The sequence below is a fragment of the Lygodium microphyllum genome, chromosome 4 (genome assembly GCF_053477565.2).
Source record: "Lygodium microphyllum isolate KBCC chromosome 4, Lygodium_microphyllum_v1.1.10, whole genome shotgun sequence".
In the NCBI taxonomy this organism is placed as follows: Eukaryota; Viridiplantae; Streptophyta; class Polypodiopsida; order Schizaeales; family Lygodiaceae; genus Lygodium; species Lygodium microphyllum.
Window position 1 is genome coordinate 62089315 of NC_141138.1, and position 14616 is coordinate 62103930.

At 42.9% G+C, this 14616-nt stretch overlaps 1 pseudogene; it reads right to left on the bottom strand.

Moving 5' to 3' along the window:
• Positions 1-2036: 2036 nt before the first annotated feature.
• LOC148037094 (uncharacterized) overlaps positions 2037-14616 on the bottom strand; it is a 42393-nt pseudogene continuing 29813 nt past the window's right edge.

Below are 14616 nucleotides of genomic sequence, written 5' to 3' on the forward strand. Positions count from 1 at the left end.
CATCCTAGACCGTATTTATAATCCATCGCCTTTGTATGTGGAACGGAGGTGGAGGGGTGACTCAGGAATCTACTACATAGCTGCCCAGTGGTTTGCATACCTTCGAAGCAACCTAAAGAGGATCCAATGGTTGGAGGACTGAAGATCGTGAAGCTGTTCATTTTTGTGGAGGCTCACGTAAACTCAACTTTACATATTGACGGTCGCAGGGTTGAGCTGAACTCATATGTATACAAGGAAGTGACCCGCATAATCCCCGCCGACAGGATCAAGGTGTTGGGATGCTACGAGAAGAATGGGTACCAAAGGAAAGGATACCCTAATCTTCCAATGACTTACCGATTCCTGAAGACCCATGACCTGAAACCATACTATTATATGATTCCCGTAGCTAAATGTAACACAACATGATTCTCCCTAAACTAATGGAACAGTTGCTCTATCATCTCAAGAAATATTGTACTCCGAAAGGGTTATGCCCATATAAATAAAATAAGACTTCTTTTATCAATGTCTATCTTGTCTATGAGAATTGATAAAAAGTTAAGTGGCTAGGTTTCTTGGTCGATAGCTGAATTGGGGATGAAATATAAATCATAACGATTAGCAAGTTAAAATGATAAGAATCCTCTATCCAGGCACAACCCCAGGTACAGATTCCTAGTTCCCCCCCTACATCAAGTACGACGGTGATCCAGGAGAAGAAGTTTCTTCTCAAGCAGATCAAGCCGACAAAATTTGATGGGAAAGGAAGGACTGTCCAACCGGATGCTGAGATTTGGATAGAGTCCATGGAAGATTACTTTGAAGTCGCCCTTACTGCACCCGCCAACCAGGCTATGCTTGCCAAGCTGAAGCTCACCGGTGAAGCTTGGCTTTGGTGGAAATAATGGTGCAGAGATCAAGGGATCTCGGTGTTGGAAACTGCGAGGAAGACGAAAGATGAAAGGAAGAGAGGAGAGAAGAGAGATATGAGACACTAGAAGTGGAACCCCAGAAGTGTGTAAACTGAGCACACATGATAGGAATATATAGAGGGGACTTGGGGCGCTATATATAGATAGACTATATATAGCTAACACTATACATAGCTAACACCCCCGCTCAAATAAAAGTCCCTTACTATGGATGAAAAAACCATTGGGGGCTCAAGGAAAAAACCCACAACTCTATATAGGCCTACCGTTATATTAATATTCAAAATATAAAATTACAAAGTTGAACTTACAAGAGCCTATTCATAGGCATCAAAGGAGCTACATCACTCCTGAATTACAACAGCCTATTCAGAGGCATCAAAAGAGCTTTATCACTCCTAAATATACAACATGTAAAATAAGGATAAGCGACATCACTGCAAAAGATAAAATCTCGAAGAAATTCCTTCAACTAAACTTGGGATGTAAGCAGTATATCTGTCACATCAAAACTTAAAGAAAAAAACGTTACAGTGATATTAGAACAATACAAAGTCTATAGAGACGGTTCGCGACGCTGATCTATAGACAACATAATACATGTGGGGCCCCATGAACAGAATATAAATAAAACAATTTGTCATTAGCTGGAATATAGACACTCATCAGTTGGAAAGAATATAAACGAAATAATGTGTCATCAGCTAGAATATAGACCCTCATCAACTGGAATAACGAACGAGGACAATCATCAACTAGAAAGAATATAAACGAAATAGTGTGTCATCAACTGGAAAGAATATAAACGAAATAATGTGTCATCAGCTAGAATATAGATGATCGAGGACGATCAGCAGCAGCAGGAAAGAATATAAATGAAATAATGTGTCATCAGCTAATGTGGAATATAGACCCTCATCAGTTGGAATATAGATGAACGAGGACGATCATCATCTGGAAAAAATATAAACAAAATAATGTGTCATCAGCTAATGTGTCATCAGCTGGAATATAGACCCTCATCAGCTCAATAACGAATGAGGACGATCATCATGAATCTAAGTAAAAGTCAAGACATTAAGAAACTCTCACATTGAGTACCATGAATTACTATTTGCCTCACAACCTGCTCCCTGACTTGCCCATCCTCAATTCTAAAAGAAAGCACTTCATTAGCATGCCCAACTAGATTTTGCATAGTCTGTTCCTCTGGATTATTTGTCTGGCCACAACAACTGCTCTACGGGGAAGCCAAGAACCCTCGGTCCAAAAGTTCATCCAAAACATTGCTGACATCATCTGGGGTAACATATCCATAGCAGTGGCTTGAGACTGCACCAGTCGCATTAGAGCCATAACAAATAAAATTTGCTGCATACTTGGGGCCCCCCACATATCCATAGCAGTGGCTTGAGACTGCACCAATTGCATTAGAGCCATAATAACTAAAATTTGCTGCATACTTGGGGCCCATGGTTTTACAGCTACATAAGTAGTGAGACCTTGAGCAAATAGCTCATCTCTGGACTTCTTAATGAAAATAGGGCCCAAAATACCACATTGAATATCATGACTTTGATGTGCACACACAAAGATATGCATGCCATGCAGCCTCTCTGGCCTTCGTGGTACCCATTCTCGGTTATGTACTAGGACTTCTTCCATAAAGGCATCCACATCAAAATGAGTTAATCCCTTGTATCAAACAAAGTCTAGAAATATCAATACATCCCCATTGGAGGAATCAGTGCCATCGCGACCCTTGCAAATAGTTAATCGAGTTTTCATAGACATGTCCTTCTTCCTTGCTTTGATTGCAGCTGCAAGAAACTATGGAATCCGATCAAACTTGGCAGCATCCACAACAGGAGGCCAGTTATGATGCTCTTTGAAGCACAAGAAAACATGCCATTCAATGAAGCATGAACTAGTCCTATCATTCTCAAAAAGTGCTCGAAGAACATCTACTTCAATCATAGCTGCCTCCCTGTACTTCTCTGCACTTTGAACAACTTTGACAGCTACAATCTACTCAGTTTCAAGGTCACAACACTCAAAGACACGACCAAAAGTGCCTTCACCAATCTTGCTCAATGTTTTATCGAGTCGATTTAGATTCTCCCCAATGACAAACCGGAGATGGTCGTCTTCATCATCACCATGCCAGGGTGCATCAACAGCATGCCTAGGTGACAATTCCTTCCTATGAGCAATAGGATGTCTCAGAGCATTCTGATTTGCAAGAACCCCATTCTGGGCTACATTCTGAGCCGACAGAAGTTGGGATGTGATCTGCAGCTGCAAGTGAGCGGTGGCCTCATCGGAGAAGAAGGGACATGGAACGTCCTAGCCAAGGCATGGATGTTTCTTGGGGCAGGTCTCATTCGAGAAGGGACCAGACACAAGGTCGAGAGCCATTCACGGTGACCAAAATCAGTAGAGAAGAGCAGGAGCCCGGGGGTAGGGTTTCAGGAAAGGGGACAACAGCAAATAGGAAGCAGTGATAAGGTTTCACGGGAATGAGAGAGAGAAGCTCCTCCTGCTTGAGTGAAATCTTGTTGTCAACGGATGAAGTTCGCACAAGCCTTTGCCGAAGCCACAGTAGCTTACCTTTGTAGCTACACAAGGATGCGTATCCAGATTTGCTATACCTCACCAACAACTTTGTTATTGGAACAGCAGAATATCGTTACCAGAAAGCACTTCCACTCTCATAAATATTTTTCTCTCTCTTTCTCTGCCTTCCGCCTTTTCTCTCACACAGTTTGCTCACCTTCTTCTCCAAGAACACTCTCTCGTCACTCACTAGATCGTCCATGTGGCACCGTGCCATGGCTTGCGCTTTGTCCTTTCAGGTTGCATTCAAAAACGGATGCCGTAGAAGAAGGTGGAGATGAAGAACTCGCTTTTCTGCCCCATCGTCTTATCCTCATCTCCAGCTTTTGCCCTCGCCTGTCTTCCCCATTGCAGTTATAGTCTTAGGCCTCATAGGGTCGGCAGCGTGCCGCCATCTCTCGCAGGCACTGTTGGGCTCTAATACCATGTTGGAAACTGTGAGGAAGACAAAAGACAAAAGGAAGAGAGGAGAGAAGAGAGATATGAGACACCGGAAGTGGAACCCCAAAAGTGTGTAAACTGAGCACACATGATAGGACAGAAGTGTGTAAACTGAGCACACATGATAGGAATATATAGAGGGGACCTGGGGCGCTATATATAGAGAGACTATATATAGCTAACACTATATATAGCTAACACTCGAAAGGATGCATCACCTGGGAAAAGCTAAAGAAAGCTGTGGAAGGAAGATACTTACCACCTGCATATCGCACACAGAAAATGAATGAGTTCTACAAGCCGAAACAGCTGGGTCTCACTCTTGATGCATACATGACACAACAGTTGTCGAAATTTTGTGCCAGTCTAAATCCACCAGTGAATACCCACCTCGAATCTATGAGCCCAACAGATCTACATGACGCACTCATTCGAGATGCGCCCATAATTCAGGAGGTGCAGGCTAGGCCAAGAAGTAACAAAACTTGGACTTATAATGACTAGAACAAAGGAGCATATAGGCCCCAAGTGAAGAGAGTTCAAGGTCAAAACCGGGGACAAAGAAAGAAAGCAAGGACCAATAATATCAACAACTTTGTCCCTACCCAAAGCAATGGCTGAAATCTCTGTTGTTTCCACTACAACAAGCCCAGTCATTTCAAAAGGCAATGTCCCAAGCTTGGTGGAGGACATCGTCAAGCACATTTCCAAGGAACTGGACGTGACCAGGGAGCTGCCACCTGAGGCAAAGGAAGAACCGCCTGTGTTGCCAATAGGGAATTGTGCGAAGAAGAAGACCCGACCATGGAAGCAGAGGTTGAAAGGGCAACAGTCCATGCCTCCCTTCACAAGAAAGGCCCGAATCACCAGTTTTTGGTGATTCAGACACCATCAGACTATCAAGGTAAAGGTTTCAAAACCTTGATTGATTGTGGAAATACACATTCCTTTATCTCACCATCTTGTGCAAGAAGATTAGGAATAGCCACAGTAGAAGCACCTACCTTGCTTGTGGAATTAGCAAATGGTCGTGAGGTCACTTGTACCAGGCAAACTGCTAAGGTGGAATTCTTTCTAGGAGGAAAGACAACTTTGGTCAAATTCAGAATCATGAACCTAGGTATCCATGAGTGTCTACTCGGAATGAATTGGCTTAAACCTAAGGATGCCAACATTCATTGTGGAAAGGGTCAAGTTTCCTTTCAAAACTCTAAAGGGGAATTGGTCACAACTCAAGGGGAGGCTGGAAAGCCAAAAATTCAATTAGCCAAAGCATCTTAGATTATAAAGGGAGTTAAAAAGGGACTACTTATCTACTTGATTAAGCTCAATAAGTTAGATCAGAAGCAGGAGTCTAGTGAAGAACCTTCATGGCTAAAGGAGTATGCATACATATTTCCTGAAGAGCTGACGGAACTCCCACCTCAAAGGGAAGTGGATCATGAGATCAAGCTAGTGCCCAGGAGCTGCACCAATTGCAAAGAGACCTTATAGGATGTCCATCCCGGAAGAAATTGAGCTGAAGGAGCAACTCAAGCAACTGCTAGATCAGGGCTACATCCATCCTAGCAGTTCATTGTAACGTGTCCACTAGTATCATCCTGGACATGTCTTAGCAGTCCATCGGAAAGAATGTCTAGAAAACTCCGCCCGGCACTCCCATGGAATGTTACGGGTTTTACGATCTAGGTCTTCCCGCGTCTGCCATGTAGCGGAAGTATCCTGGTCGTTCCCACTTAGGATCGACCGGAATTAGGGTTTTTCTGATTGGTCATTAACTAACAGCAACTAGCGTCAGACCCAAGCGAACTACTTTACGCAGAAACGCCAGGTCCGAAGTGGACTCACGCTGCACTTGGTTCAAGGAGAATGGGAAATGAGAGGGATGCAAAGCTCAACCTCTCTGCCATAAGGCAAAGTCCCATTCCATTCCCCTAAAACAACGTAAATTGGGTAAGACGTAACTCTAGGTCATCGCTCTCATTATTCGTTTTGATGATGATGATCATCCCGCTGTTCTTCGAGATTTTTGAGAAAAGTTCTCGGCTAACCGGGACCACCCAACCATAGGACGGACCCATGGTCCATCCTCCGCACTTTCCTCGGTTTGTTTTAGTTATGTAATTATCTAACACATTAATTTGACATATAGCAATCAGCTTCTTTAATTAATCCTGTTAAGCACTGGTTCCTTCACGTAACCTTATTACGTGACATAGAAAAACAATATCAAGCAAGTTCTTTTTTTAACATTTCATCATTTTATCTTTGAAATACAAGGAGTTCCGCCCGTAGGCTTGTCCATAATCCGCCCGAAGGCTATCCAGTAATCCCCAGGGATCACTATTCCAAGCTTCCGCCCGTAAACTAGTATGCGGGCCTCGAGATCCAATCCCGAGTCACGTTGGCCTCTTGTGCAGGACCCAGAAGGCGAGGGATTTACGGCCAGAGCCCCCTGGCACCCAAGCGTCCTCCTACTCCAAGTAGAGCTCAACGGAAAGACCTCTCGCGGCGGGTTTTGTCCACGTTCTCGGCGTGGTGAACAACCCCCTTGGTTAGGGTTAGGCAGGTAGTCGGGGGTAACTGAAACTGCCTCTTCCTTCAGGCCTTTAACCTGAAGTATAGGTACTCATTTAATTTGTAATTCATAATTCAAACAGAGCCCTAAAATCTCTAGCAAGCACAAACATTTCCATTAATCAACCGAGTTGTTTGGCAAACTGCTAAGGAAGTGTTCTTTCCTTTTGAGTGTATCAGCACTCGTTCCCAAGGTGTCTTGTAAATTGGCAAGATCCTTTACATTTCGGTGTAGGGCGTACCTTATTAACCCAACTTGGTCAACCCTAAAGTTCCTTAGATATGCTAGTTTCCGGTTTACAACTTTCCTTATTTAGGAGGATATGCAAAAATACGTCCTTTTGCAAGATAACTTGTGTAGGGATCTGCCATCCTTGTTGAGGGTTTTTACCCTTACTCCTTGTGAATCAATCACAAGACTAAATGATTTCGTACTTGCTGTGCAAGTCCTGCGATGGAATAATCCGTTTTAGATCCTTTAAGCTGACGTATGTCGGGCCTAGGGTTTCTTTTTTTAAGAACCTTAGGGACAAACCCTAGTTCTTTATCTTTACGAATTTATTGACCCTACAATAGGGAAAGTAGTCAAGTGCTTAGGGTATGAATATTTCTATGTTTAGATTGGTTTAGTTATCTTTTGGAAGATAATATTAATCGTCTTGTCACGGTTTTGCTATCCTTGTGACAATTTACTTTTCAGTCAATACAGTTCAATTTAAACTTCCGTTTTCCTTACAGATGAACTCATGCCAAATAACAAACATTTCCCTTGCTATGATGTGCAATTAGCAATGATAACTTCCTAGTAATTTGAGCAATGAAAGAAACCTTTCATGAATTTAATCATTTACAATGATTCGTTGCAAAATGAATAAGACTAATGGTGCAAGATATAATTTCTATACCTTTAGGATTTAACTTTCGTCTCCTTCAAATTGTGAAGTACGGTGGTATCTCAGACTCCTCCCCCCTTTCCCCTCGTCTGATCAGTAGGATATGGCAGCCTCCCCCTCTCCTTTCACAGCATGTGGACCGTGCTACTTCAGCTTCGTCCCCCTCGATTTAAATAGGGGAGGGGAGGGGGATCCTCCCTCCCCTGCGTGGCATCACGCATGCCTCTCCCTCACTCCAAGCTCCACCAAGGAGCTTAATCACTCCTTCTATTCCCTTCCCCCTCCAGCTCATCAGTTGGTTGGGGGATAAGGGGAAAAAAATTTTTCATTTATAAAATTGGAAATCTGTGAAATGAAATCCAAATTCAAAATCTGTGAACTGTTTCCTAACTCCAGGAATTGAGCTTTGGATCTCCATACACGCATACACCAAGCCCGAATTTTTATTGAGGCAGTTCATGCGTGCCTTCGGGATATTACATTCTCTCCCCCTTAGAAGAATCGAGATGTCCTCATCTCGAAATAAACTGGGGATACTGATGGATGAGAGTGCCTTCATCTATCCAGGTGGCATCCTCTTCGGAATAATCTTTCTACTGGACGAGGCATTCTCTTAAGGTTCTAGATCTTAACTGTCTCTCCCTAACATCTAAGATCCTATTCGGCCTTAGTTCAAGGACTCCTTGACTAGGCATTACAATTTGTTGGTCATCAAGTACATGATTAGGGTTGGGTACATATTTTTTCAAGAGGCTGATATGGAATACATTGTGAACCTTTAGGTTCTCAGGGAGTTGCAATCTATAAGCATTGGGTCCTAGGCATTTGAGGATTTTGTACGGCCCACAATACCTTGGACTTAGCTTCTTGCATTCTCCTAGGGATAGAGAACTCTTTTTAGGGCGTACACAAATGAAGACCATGTCTCCTTCTTCGAAGACTCTTTCTTGACGTTTCAAATCTGCATATGCCTTTTGTCTATCCTTGGCTGCTTGTATGTCTTGTCTTATTGACTTTATTTGATCATCCATGTCTTCCAACATCTGTCTTGACGCTTCAACTCTTAGGGTTGGATCAGAAAAGTTTATGGGACTTCGACAATCATGACCATACAATGCCTGGAAAGGAGTCATCAGAATGCTCTACTGGTAAGAAGCATTGTAGGCAAATTCAACTAATGGCAAGTATTGAATCCACCTCTTCGGCTCTCGACAGCAATATGCCCTAAGCATATCTTCGATGATTTGATTTACTCGCTCTGTTTGGCCATCCGTTTGGGGATGGTAAGCGGTGCTAAAATAGAGTTGAGTCCCAATAGCTTCAAAGATATCTCTCCAGAAGTGTGATGTGAAGAGAGAATCTCGATCACTAATGATTCTTCTAGGTAACCCATGTAGCTTGAATATCTCCTTGATAAACAATCTTGCAATGTCGGAGGCTTTATAGTTTGTCTTTACTGGAATCAGGTGTTCAACCTTGGTAAGCATGTCAACCACAACCATAATGGAATTGTATCCTCCTTGGACTTGGGGTAGGCCCACAACAAAATCCATACTGATGAATTCCCATTTCATTTGGGGAATGTCAAGCGGTTGCAGTTTCCCTGGCATCATGACATGTTCGGCTTTGATACGTTGGCAAGACAAACACTCAATGACATATTTGAGAACGTCACCTTTAAGCCTCTCCCAATGGTAGCTCTTCCTAACTACATTAAGAGTCTTAGCATAGCCAGGATGTCCTGTGAAAGGAGAAACATGAGCTTCCCATAATATCTTTTGCTTAAGTGACTGGCTTGCTGGTATACATAGCCTTGTTCTGTAGTAGACAAGTCCATTATCAATGGAAAATTCCTGATACTTAGCTTGCAACTTCTGATTTTTCTCCTTGGTAGATATTTCCTTTATCATTGTTTGGTAGGCCAAATCATGGCATGCTTCCTCTCTAGCTAGTTCAAGTATAGGGTTGTTTGGCATAGATACGTTTGTAGCCAGAGATCTGGCCGTTGATGGATTCTGCAAGATTAGGGAATTTAGGAATGCCTTGCGACTGAGTGCATCGGCAACTACATTCTCCTTCCCTAGTCGGTACTTGATTTCAAAATCATATTCCTCCAATACTTCAATCCACCGACGTTGTCTCATGTTGAGCTTGTTCTAGGTAAAAATCCATTTGAGACTCTTATGATCGGTTACTAGAGTAAACTTGTTACCCAACAGGTAGTGTCTCCAAAGCTTTAGAGCATGGATGACAGCTAGTAATTCCAGATCATGCGTGGCATAATTCTTTTCATGACTCTTCAATTTCCTTGAAGAGTATGCTACTGGATGACCTTCCTGCATAAATACACACCCCAACGCAAGAATGCTAGCATCAGTTACTACCTCGAACTCCTTACTGAGGTCAGGAAGTTTTAGAATAGGTGCTGATACAAAACTTTGCTTCAATTTGTCGAAGCTATTTTGTTCGGAAGTTGACCATGTAATGGAAGTCTGCTTCTTTAGTAAGTCTGTAAGAGGTGCTCCAATCAAAGCATAGTTTTTTATGAAGACCCTATACCATCCTGTCAATCCAAGAAAGCTACGTATCTCTTTGACGGATACTGGTATTGGCCATTCAAGCACATCTCTGACCTTGGCTGGGTCTACTGATATTCCTTCTGATGATACTATGAATCCCAGATATTCAATCTAACGCTTGAAGAATGCACATTTCTTCATTTTTGCATATAGCTTATGAGACCTCATTGTCTCAAGGACAATCCAAAGTTGAGGTTCATGATCTTCTTCCTATTTAGAATAGACTAAAGTGTCATCGAAGAAGACAAGCACGAAATCATCAAGATATGGTCTAAAGATATCTTGCATTAATCTATTGAAGGTGGCAGGTGCATTTGTAAGCCCGAATGACATAACCAGGAACTCAAAGTGCCCATATCTTGTATTGAAGGCCGTCTTTGGAATATCTTCTTCCTTGATCCTTATCTGATAGTAACCTGACCTGAGATCAATCTTGGAGAAGATCTTTGCACCTTGAAGACGATCGAGAAGCTCATCTATTCTAGGAATAGGATACTTGTTCTTGATTGTTGATTGATTCAACCCTCGGTAATCAATACATAGTTGAAGTGTCCCATCTTTCTTTTTCTGGAATAGTACTGGAGCTCCCCACGGTGAGTTGCTAGGCCGGATGTAACCCTGATCTAACAGTTGCTTGAGTTGTTCCTTCAACTCAATTGCTTCCGGTATGGACATTCTATAAGGTCTATTTGCAATTGGTGCAGCTCCAGACACTAGCCTAATCTCATGATCTACTTCTCTTTGAGGCAGAAGTTCAATCAATTGCTCAGGGAATACGTCAGCGTATTCCTTTAGCCAAGAAGGTCCTTCATGAGATTCTTGCTTTTGATCTAGCTTGTTGAGTTTAATCAGGTAAACGGGTAATCCTTTTCTGACTCCTTTTATGATCCGAGATACTTTGGCTAATTGGATTCTTGGCACTCCTGCCTCACCTTGAGTTGTGACAAATTCCCTTTCAGAGTTTTGAAAGGAAACTTGACCCTTTCCACAGTGGATGTGGGCGTCGTTGGGCTTAAGCCAATCCATCCCGAGTAGACACTCATGGATACCTAAATTCTTGACTCTGAATTTGATTGAAGTCTTCTTTCCTCCCAGAAAGAATTCCACCTTAGCAATTTGCCTAGTACAAGTTACCTCACGACCGTTTGCCAACTCCACAAGCAGGTTAGGTGCTTCTACTGTGGTTATTCCTAAACTTTTTGCACATGCTGGTGAGATAAAGGAATGTGTACTGCCACAATCAATCAAGGTTTTGAAACCTTTACCTTGATAGTCCGACGGTGTCTGAATCACCGAGAACTGGTGATTCGGCCCTTTCTTGTGTAAAGCGGCATGGACTGTCGCTTTTTCGAATTCAGCTTCCACAGTCAAATCTTTCTCTTCTTCTTCTTCGCATCTTTGCCTATTGGCAATGCAAGTGGTTCTTCCTCTTCCACGGGTAATGGCTCCTTGATTGCGGCCTGCACCTTGGAAAGGCGTTTGACGATGTCCTCCGTTGAGCTTGGGACATTGCCTCTTGAAGTGAGCAGGTTCGTTGCAGTGGAAACAACAGAGGTTTCGGCCATTACTTTGAGTAGGAACAAAGTTGTTGACGTTATTTGTCCTTGCTTTCTTTCTTTGTCCCTGATTATGACCTTGAACTCTCTTCATTTGAGGTCTGAATGCTCCTCTATTCGGGTCACTATAGGACCTAGTTTTGTTACCCCTTGGTCTAGCTTGCACCTCCTGAATTACAGGTGCCGCTCGAATGAGTGCATCCTGAAGATCTGATGGACGCATAGATTCGAGACGGGTATTTACAGATGGATTTAAGCCCGCACAAAATTTTGACACCTGCTGCATCATGTCCATTTGTGGCGCATACTTTAAAAGTGAGACGAATTTAGAGTAGTATGCGTCAAGAGTGAGTCCTAGCTGTTTTAGCTCGTAGAACTCATTCATTTTCTGCGTACGATATGCAGGTGGTAAATATCTTCCCTGCACGGCTTTCTTCAACTTCTCCCAGGTAATGGACCCCTCTGAAATCCCTTGATCCTTGCATCATTGCTTCCACCAAAGTCTGGCTTCGCAGGTGAGCTTTAACTTGGCGAGCATGGCCTGATTGGTAGGTGCAGTACTAGCTGCTTCAAAGTAATCCTCCATGGATTCAATCCAAATTTCAGCATCAGCCTGGACGAATTTGCCTCTCCCTTCAAACTCGGGTGGCTTTATCTGCTTGAGGAGGAACTTCTTCTCCTGGGTCACAGCAGTACTTGATGTAGGAGGCGAATTTGGAACCTGTACCTGGGGTTGTGCCTGGATAAAAGTTTTCTTAACATTATTATATGATAATCGACGTTAGCTTATCTTTCATTTTTAGTTCAGCTATCTCGTAAACAATGTAGCTACTTAACTTTTTAACAACTCTTATGCACAGCCACATATTGATAAAAAGAAGTCTTTATTTGTATTTACATGGGCATAGCCTTTTTGAATACAATGTTTCGTGTGATGATAAGCCAATCATTACATTTAGTTTGGGGAGAACAACGTTGTATTGCATTTGTCTACAGGAACTGTGTAATAGTAGGGTTTTGGGTCATGGATCTTTAGGAATCGATAATTCATTGGAAGTTCAGGATACCCTTTCCGTTGGAATCCATACTTCTCATGGCGGCCCAACACTTCAACCCTGTCGGCTGGGATTACACGGGTTACTTCCTCATATACATATGAGTTCATTTCAACCCTCCGACCTTGAATATGTAAAGTCGAATTTACGTGAGCTTCCACAAAAATGAATAGCTTCACGACTTTCAAGTCTTCCAACCACTTGATCCTTTTTAGGTTGGTCTGTAGATAAGCAAACCGGTGGGCGGCTATATAGTAGATTCCTGAAGACCCCGTCCATCTTCGTTCTATGTATAAAGGTGATGGATTATAAATCTGCTCCAGGATGTTCATCATCCCAATTCTTTGTCTATAAAGGGGAGAATGCATTGCAGTCATAAACATGACCCGAAATAGCAAAAATTTGTTCCACGCTTCATAACTCTGCAAGGCAGCATTGAAGTAAGGAAATGTTTGGACAACAGCAATTTCTTTACTTCATTTTATTGAGATCTCATAAAAACAATTCCGTTGTTGGTCGGCTCTGATACCAACTGTAACGTGTCCACTAGTATCATCCTGGACACGTCTTAGCAGTCCATCGGAAAGAATGTCTAGAAAACTCCGCCCGGCATACCCATGGAATGTTACGGATTTTGCGATCTAGGACTTCCCGCGTTTGCCACGTAGCGGAAGTATCCTGGCCGTTCCCACTTAGGATCGATCGGAATTAGGATTTTCCTGATTGGTCATTAGCTAACAACAACTAGCGTCAGACCCGAGCGAACTACTTTACGCACAAACTCCAGGTCCGAAGCGGACTCACGCTGCACTTGGTTCAAGGAGAATGGGAAACGAGAGGGATGCAAAGCTCAACCTCTCTGCCATAAGGCATAGTCCCATTCCATTCCCCTAAAATAGCATAAATCGGGTAAGGCGTAACTCTAGGTCATCGCTCTCGTTATTCGTTTTGATGATGATGATCATCCCGCTGTTCTTCGAGATTTTTGAGAAAAGTTCCCGGCTAACCGGGACCACCCAACCGTAGGACGGACCCATGGTCCATCCTCCCACTTTCCTCAGTTTGTTTTAGTTATGTAATTATCTAACACATTAATTTGACATATAGCAATCAGCTTCTTTAATTAATCCTGTTAAGCACTGGTTCCTTCACGTAACCTTATTACGTGACATAGAAAAACAATATCAAGCAAGTTCTTTTTTTAACATTTCATCATTTTATCTTTGAAATACAAGGAGTTCTGCCTGTAGGCTTGTCCATAATCTGCCCGAAGGCTATCCAGTAATCCCCAGGGATCACTATTCCAAGCTTCTCCCTGTAAACTAGTATGCGGGCCTCGAGATCCAATCCCGAGTCACGTTGGCCTCTTGTGCAGGACTCGGAAGGCGAGGGATTTACGGCCAGAGCCCCCCCTAGCACCCAAGCGTCCTCCTACTCCAATTAGAGCTCAACGGAAAGACCTCTCGCGGTGGGTTCTGTCCACGTTCCCGGCACGGTGAACAACCCCCTTGGTTAGGGTTAGGCAGGTAGTCGGGGGTAACTGAAACTGCCTCTTCCTTCAGGCCTTTAACCTGAAGTATAGGTACTCATTTAATTTGTAATTCATAATTCAAATAGAGCCCTAAAATCTCTAGCAAGCACAAACATTTCCATTAATTAACCGAGTTGTTTGGCAAATTGCTAAGGAAGTGTTCTTTCCTTTTGAGTGTATCAGCACTCGTTCCCAAGGTGTCTTGTAAATTGGCAAGATCCTTTACATTCCGGTGTAGGGAGTACCTTATTAACCCAACTTGGTCAACCCTAAAGTTCCTTAGATATGCTAGTTTCCGGTTTACAACTTTCCTTATTTAGGAGGATATGCAAAAATACGTCCTTTTGCAAGATAACTTGCGTAGGGATCTGCCATCCTTGTTGAGGGTTTTTACCCTTACTCCTTGTGAATCAATCACAAGACTAAATGATTTCGTACTTGCTGCGCAAGT